The sequence below is a fragment of the Protopterus annectens genome, chromosome 14.part0 (genome assembly GCF_019279795.1).
Source record: "Protopterus annectens isolate FY-2018-M chromosome 14.part0, PAN1.0, whole genome shotgun sequence".
Classification (NCBI taxonomy): Eukaryota; Metazoa; Chordata; order Ceratodontiformes; family Protopteridae; genus Protopterus; species Protopterus annectens.
Window position 1 is genome coordinate 279,332,011 of NC_056748.1, and position 8,764 is coordinate 279,340,774.

The following is an 8,764-nucleotide window of genomic DNA, read 5'->3' on the forward strand; positions in this document are numbered from 1 at the left end:
TAACGTCTTTTTTAATTAATTCCAAAAAGACAAAACTATCAACATAGTGAAAAAGTCTACAAGCAGTCTTAAGTTGTTGCTCGGAGCCTAAACAAAAAAATCTACACCCTTCAAGCCCTCCTCAGTCTGGAGACTGTAGACATCTGAGCCATGACCAAGACTTGGTTTAAAGATGTAGAAAGAACAATGGAAGTGCAAGGCTACAGTATCTTCCACACAGTTAGACAACAGCATAGACTGGAGCCAAAGGTGGAGGTGTTTCGATCTGTGTTAGCAACAAATATACCTCCAGATTGGTTAAACAAGATGATACCATGGAGCTCATCCATGTGCAATTCACCATAGTTAAGGTCCTTTATCATACCATGGTTAGCTACAGGACACTATCTATGCTCCTAGTCTCTCACAACTCTTACCTAAACCTACTACAGGCACAACATCCAACCAAATGCCCAATTCATGGGTTGCATTAACTACCACTCTATAGACTGGGAAATTTATACTGCCTCAAACTCACAGGCACAACGTTTCCTGGACTTTAATAACACAAACAGCCAGGAAGGGAGAGTGTGTGCTTCAACCAGAGAATCAAACATACTGGATCTGGCGTATACCAACATGGGACAGTATTGCACCCCCCCCCCCCCATTTCACTTCCTCAATAGTGAGGTTGTATCACAAAGCTGTCTCATTTGAACTAAAAATCAACACAGAAAATCTTGCTAAAACAGTAGCAGTAAGGAACTATTCAAAGGCAAACTACATCCTATTAAGTGATAGTTTGCCAAAATTTAAGGCTCCCCTAACCCCAAGACCACAGCTATGCAGCATTATTCACAGATTCACTATACAAATGTGAATGAACCCAAAACAAACCCTAAAAACAACCCCAACTGGTAGAATCCTCACCTAAACAGGGTGTATAATAAAAAAGGAAACTCATGGCCACAAAAAGGAAAAGCAACTCCCTTAAAGGCAAATGTTCTTTTATACAACTAAACAAGAAACTAGGAGGTCTAATTAAGTCCAACAAGTCCAACTATGAGGTCAGGATAACCTCACAGGCTAAGAGTAATCAGATGTCTTTCCTCAGCTACATTGAGAACCTTACTGGTAACACACAACAGTGTGCTAAACTGGTGGTGAACGATACCATCTACACTGATCAGGTTGACATAGCAAATCTACTGGTGGATAAATTCATCTCAAACTTCACCCCCACCCCCCCCCCACCCCAGTTACACCAGTTAAAATCCCCTCAAACATACTTCTCCCCAGCTATCAGCAGGGATCAGGGGCTGGCAGCACGCACTAAAGCCAAGAACGCCATGTCCATGCATCATGACAACATCCCCGATTATCTTCTGAACAGTCTAAAACAATGACCTATCAGAACCACATAAGACACTCCAACTACAGCCTTGAAACAGGCTACATTCCAAGTGAATGGAGGGCTGCAACAGTTATTCCCCTCCACAATGACGGACCATCAACCAACCCAGGAAACTACAGAGCTTCAGTCTAACAAACCTAATATGCAAAGCCATGGAATGGATTATTATGGAACCGATAAAGAAGTACATTGGCAACCTACAGGCACTGGATTCATCACAATATGGCTTTATTATGGGACAGTCATACCTACTTAAATGAAAGCTTCACCCTAGAAATAAAAAAAAATCTGTTTTTTTCATTCTATGTTTGTTTCCTGACCTATTTAACATGTCAAAATCACTCTAAGTGCGTAATTTGTAATTTTAGCCTGTTTTCCACAACATGGCTACCAATAGGGCTTGATGCATCAATGTGATCTTGTTCTCCCTCAACCCTTTCTCTTCCTCATAATGCTTTGTATGACTCATGCCAGACATAAGGAAGTCACTTTGAATTACCATGCCATTTGCATATAATGGGATTTCTGTGAGTCACTGTTATTTTCTTTACCTTCTGTAAAAGGACTGCTTCTTTTCTGTCTCTCATCACCCTTAATTATGTTTGGCTCAGACCTTGTTTTACACTATACTTAGAAGTTATCCAGCTACAGCCAGAAAAGCAACTAGTAGTCTAAGAGGAATTGATTCTGCAAGGGTCTCTCAGTGCAGTGACAGTTTTAACACCTCTGCAGTAGTGTAGAGGGAGCGGAATCTCAATTCCTCTTGAACTACAAAAGGAAATACTTAACAAATGCCTGCAATTTAGGTACTTTTCTGGCTATAGCTGTGTCATCAAGGCAGTGGATGAGAGTAAAACAGTGTATACTGCATATCTTGACCTGACTAAGGCATTCAATACAATACCCCACTCAGGCATTGTTGACAACCTCTCTGTGCTAGGCATAAACCCTTACATAACTCGATGGATTGCTAGCTTAATCACAGATGGGACCACCTCCACCAAGAGACCAGTCACTAGTGGAATACTCCAGATCTCTGTGCTGGGACCACTCCTGTTTGGCATCTACTTCTCAGAAGTCAAAGCTGATGTTAAAGGCCCCTGGCTCACCAAGTTCATAGATAACTGTAAATTGGGAGCTATTATAGTCTCCCTAAGAGACAAACAACTTTCAAGTGGGTTTAACACAGACAAATGACTGTTGCCAAGGCCATGACCTAAAACTCAATACAAGAAATCCAGTATAATTCCCTTTGAGAAACTGCCAATGGAAATGTGATGATGTGAGGTAGTGCTAGCTATGCTTAGGGAAGTAGGGCAGTGCATGTATAACATATGCCAGCATAGCTAGTTGGAGTTTTGTAAAGAATTATGTCATTTGAATATCAAACTGATTTGTACAGTTGATTGTTGTAGATCAGAGTGTATGTGCTGTATCTTTAAGAAACATATCAAGGACTGAACATGCACATATAAATATTGGGCACATGCTAGTCCCAGTGCCATATTGAGAGTGCTGCCAGAGAGTGTGCATGTATGATTGCAGTAGTTAGTTTGTATATAAGTTACTTAAGTTAAAGTCAGTAAACTTCTATCGTGATCTGTTTATATATAATAAAGCTGTTTGAACAGAACCCACAAAGACCCACGAAGACTCTTCTATTGTGTCCAAAGTAGGAGAGAGATATGGTGTCAGAATTGGGATACCAGAGAATGATATTCGGGGCCATGATGTGCAGAGATGACAGTGAAGGTAAACTAAGTAAAACGTGTATGAAAAAGAGCCAGAAAAGAATCAAAGGTAATGAGAATTTGCACAAACTGCTTATTTTATAAAAAAAGATAAAAAGGAGCATTACAAGGGCACAAACCACATTATTAAACAAACAGGAGGCAAAAAAGGTTTATTAACTAAGCAAAATGTTTAAAATTAAGATATTTGATGAAATGATTATCAGAAAGGTAAAATAAGTATGTTTAAAGCAAAACTAGTGTGTTTAGAGTAAAAGGAGCACAAGAGAAGTACAAGGGGCATGAAAAGAGATTAAATGAGCAAAATGAATATAATATGGGTAAATAGGGCACATTAAGTGCAAATAAAATGACAACTGCATGTAGTTGTGCAAAGTTCTGTGTTTTGGCATAACTATGACTCTGTATTGTATCAATTATTTTGTGAAGTACAGTCAAAGTATAGCCATTTAGAAAAGTTTCTTCTGCTGGGTGTGTCTATTCACAAAGTACTGCCATTAGAGAGCGTTTCTTGTACTGTAAAGAATTGCCTAGCAAGGTACCACCATTTTGGGGAAATGTCAGTGTGCTATGTAGAGTTTATTAATAAAGTGCAATTACTTCAAAAAGTTACTGACTTTGAGCTTCTCTTGCACAGGTCATTTGCATCATGCAGTTATTTGAAATGTTCTTAAAATGACAAGAAGTGATTTCTTGCAGTACAGTAATTTCAAGAGTATTACAGTGCCTGAGAGACTTATTTTGCAAAGTCGGGTTATACAGAGGCTTGTTGTGCTATTGGGCATAGTTACAAATACTGGCATAAATTTCTGGCTTATGTGTATGTGTTTATGCTTATTTGCAAAAGCCGTCACTGGTATGTGTTAATATGGCAGATGGATTTCAAGGTCCCTTACCACTTGTATTTGATCAGAATATTGCAGAGAATTGGAGAATATCTGAGCAAGAGTATGATATTTTTATACAAGCAGCTTATTCAGATAAGGATGTGTACACCAGGGCATTCATTTTGCTAAACCTAGCTAGGTCAGAGGCCATTGAAAGAGAGCATTCATTTGTGAATGCACCAGCAGTATGTGACAGAGAAGGTGAAAATCATATTGTTGTACAGGCTGAATCAACAGAAGACCCCAAGTGTTTGAAGCACAAGTTCAGAGAAATGTGTAACCCCCAGACAAATATTACATTAGAGAGGCATTTGTTTTACATGAGAGATCATAAACCAGTGGAAACTTTTGCAGCTTATATAATTGACTTGAGAAACAAAATCTGTCAGTTTGGTGACTTAAAAGATGAGTTAATAAAAGACAAACTTGTGTGTGGTATTAATAGTGCTGTGAGAAAGATTTTGCTTTGTGAAAGTGATTTAACGTTCAGTAAAGCCATTAAGATTTGTCAAATCTGTGAAGTTACAGAAAAATACACAAATATGCTTGCAAGTGACAAGAGCATGCTTTCAGTAGGTTCCAGAGCAGATGTAGATAGTATGCAACATGTGGCAGACAGACGTTAGGTCTAAGCACATGGCAGCCACAACCCCTGCTGGTTCACTAGGGAAACCACATAGATTTCCAGCAAGTTTTAAGACCAGGTCAGTTAAAGGAGCATGCTCAGTGCAGTACAAATGTGAGTTAGCAAAACCCAAGTCCAGCTTTATTGTTAACTGTCGCAAATGTGGTGCCAATCATGAGTCTAAAACAGAGAAATGCTTAGCACTTGGTCAGCAATGCCACAAGTGTAAAAAATTGAACCATTTTCAAAAGTTTTGCAAATCAAACAAACTCCACACAGTTGTAAAGAAGGGTTCCACAAAAAAAAAATTGATCAAGTAGAGTTGCAGCAGTCCACTTTTTATGTAGATGGTGTTTCAGTGATTGGTGAAAGAGTTGATGCAGTGAATTTATTGGCAAAGAGTGAAGTGCTTTGTAAGTCCAGAACAATGATAAACCCACAGAGCTTAAAGTGGGCACTGCTTCAAAGTGTAATGTAATATCAGCAGACACATCTGCTAAAGTGAAAACTAATGAACAACTCATTGTGGCCAGTAATGTGAAACTTGTTACTTATGGAGGTGAAGAAATTGAAACTAAAGAAAGGTTCAGTGATGCTTTCATATTATTTGGCTAAGAAATGTTACAGCTTGTTATTCTATGTATTCTGAAGACCAGTACAGTCAGTAGTGGGTCTCAAAGACAGTTTGAGAATTAATCTGTTTTCTTTTACCAAATACATTCATCACATAAGTGCATATCCTAGTTCCAATTTCTGAAGGCATTTTCTTAGAATAGTAACAACAAAACCCAAAGGATCCACCATGGCAGAGCAAGAGTAAAACGTTTAATAACCAGGATAAGCGCTTTCGAGTAATCCAACTATTTTTCAAATTCAAGTACAAAACATAATAAAACACACAACCTATTTAAAAAACTCACGCAACCAATAAAATTGCAATACAGCACACACCTCCAGAAGGCCCAATCAATTCAATTTCCAAGGTCTACGCCCTTTGAGAATAGGCTTTAGTGGTAGAACAATATTAAGCCCTGGCATTCTATCAGCCTGCAGATCTGCAATCCAGTTAACTTTAATCTGTTTTGTTTGGAGGGAAATATCACCCCCTCTTCTGGTCAAAGTACATAAGTGCAGGACCATAAATGTAATGTCTAAATTTTTTCATAACATGCTGTGCCAGCGCATTATGTTCACCACCAGTCTTTATGTCTCTGCAGTGCTGTAAAACCCTCTCCTTTAACATTCTATTGGATTTGCCAACATAAAATGAGTCACAATCCTGGCACTTCACTAGATAAACCAAGTTCCTAGTAGTTGTTGTTGTTGTGTCTTTCGGTTTTTCCCGGTTAGGGGTCGCCACAGCGGAACTCCGGTCCATTAATGTTTGGTAGTTTATTTTTACATGCCGAGTTACCAGCCCTGATGCACAACCTTCAACGAAGGTACGCCCCTTCATGCATGTCTCCACGTAGAAGATGCTCTAGCTGAGAATCGAACCAGACAGAGTCTTACTGTGAGACGACAACGCTACCGCAGCACCACCACCACGATCAAGTTCCTAGTAGTATAGTTGGCAAAACCTTTCAAACAATACACCTGTCCAGTGACCGGATGTTGAAATTAATTAGACCTGTCTATAAAGGTGCAGCCTTTGCAATGCCCACACGGAAATGTTCCTATTCATTGTGTAAAATATTATCAGAGAGCTAGGCTGACCAGACACAGTTCTACTATATCCATTAATATTTATTTGTATCAGTACAAATTCAGAAATAGGACTTTCACCAACATCTCTACCAAACCAAGGTCTTGCAGAAGTCTGCCTCCAAACATGATGTTCCCTGCTAGCCATCCTTGTGGCTCCCTATGAGTAGCCTCTCTCCTCAAAGCATGACAGCAGAAACTCAGTCTCTCTATCATTCACATCATCTTGGGTACACAGTCTGGAGGCATGCATAATTTGCCCTTTTATGACATTGTTAAAAATATGCTGGGGGTGCATACTCCCCCTCTTCAAATAAGTGTTCTTCCAGCAATCCTTTCTGTAGGTTCTAGTCTGCAGGAACCTTTGTGCATCCATGAATAACTCCACATCAGGAAAGGCTATTGAAGTGGTAGAATGGTTAACTGAAAAGGTCAAATAACTGGTGTTCTGCTGTAAATAAGCCACAAAATCTACCAACTGTTCTTCTGACCCCGTCCAAATGATAAAGAAGTCAACAACAAACCTGCTGTAGAAATAAATGAAGTTTCTCCAGGTATTATGGGGACCAAGGATACAGCACTCCTCTCACTGTGCCAACACCAAGTTGGCATACATGTTGGCACAGGCTGTGCCCATGGCCACACCCCATTTCTGAAAATAATACTTCATACCAAACATAAACACATTGTTATGCAGAATAAGCTTGGGAAAACTGCACATTTGTACAGTCTCATCAGGTCCACATACATTCTTCCTAGTCAAAAAATCACTAATTGCTTTAATCCCCACATCATTGGGTATAACAGTAAATAAACTGTTAACATCAAGCGTAACCAAGATCGAATGCTCAGGTGGCTGCTGATCAGAAATCTGTGAGTATAAAGAAGTCAGAAAATGGGGGGGTGTCCTTCAACACCGCTGGTGCAAATTCCTCACCCAGCTCCTGCCAGAGACTATCAGCCTCAGTGGTGGGTCCATTCTATGTTTATGCACCTTCAGCAACTCTTTAATCACAGGTATAACAGGATCCATTGTCTTCACAAAATTATATGTCTCCTCCATGATCACCCATGACCTGAATTGCTCTTCAGCTCTATCATTCACATCTGTAATGATCTTTTAACCTCACACATTCTTATTTCTGTGTAGATATCTGGATCATTAAGCACAGATCTCATCTTTTCGTCATACTTAATGTTTGCCATAGTCATGACTGCACCCCCTTTGTCCATCGGTCGAATGATGATATCATCTCGACTCTTAAGTTCTTCAAGAGATTTACATTCATCCTTGGTCAAGTTATAGAAGTCCCTCCTCTTCTGCTCATAAACAACTTTTACTCTCTCTCCTTCACAATTTCTAATGAAGGCATCCACAACAGGGTGAAAGGCAGGGACAAATACACTTGGCTTCCTAAGCCTCGTTGCATTATTTACATCTTCCCATCCAGTTCCAAACATACACTTCAGCGTAATACTTCTCCCAAACAGCCGTAAATCTTTCACAACCTCACTAAATCTCAGAGGTTGTGCAGGTATAAATGTTAAGCCTTTATTTAACACAGTCAACTGTTCTCTGCTTAACTCAGTACCAGAGATATTCACCACCAACATATCCTTCATACTTCTTTCTCCTCCTTTTCCTGCTCTGGCTGTCTAGCCTCTCCCTCGACTGAAAGCCTTTCAGTCTGACTGGCACTGGTAATACGGGAAAACCAGAGCCAATACAGTACTGCTGTTTTGATCTCACCCCCAAATTCTCTCTGGAGAATAAAGGCTCTTGTAGGCTTTGTGTAGGAGGCAAGCTGTCCACCAAAGCACCTGCTGTAACAGTGCCCATTGTAGCACAATCCACTACTGAGCTAATGCTGTCAAAATGTTGTTGATTAGATGAACACATGTTAACTGTGGCAGCAGCCATCACTCCTCCCTCCACTGTCCTGTGTATAGCATCACTATTGCAAAGGTGATCTGCTGAAGTCTTATTGGAATTGGTAGAATTGGGATGATGTACACTTGTATTCATTCTTTCCTTGGGCCAAACAAATATATTCCCCTTCACAAAATCACTATAGTCTCTCCACAGTTTCTTCACCTTGATCTGTTTAAGCCTACTGTCATAGGCATTCAGGGAGCAGAGCAGCTTATCCATTTTATGTTCACAAATTTCCTCAGTAAACCTTGATGCTATCTTCACCTGTAGAGTTTCCACATTTTGTGTCAACAAACTTATTTCAGGTTCAAAATAACTAATTAGCAACTGCATATATTTATAACTTGTCTGAAGATTGATTTCTTGCCACTGTGCCAGTAATTCTGGAAATGTATTCCCATATGTAGGCAAACATAGCGCCTTGAGACCACGAGGCACTATCTTGTGATGTAGGCAGGCCTCTAAATGGTA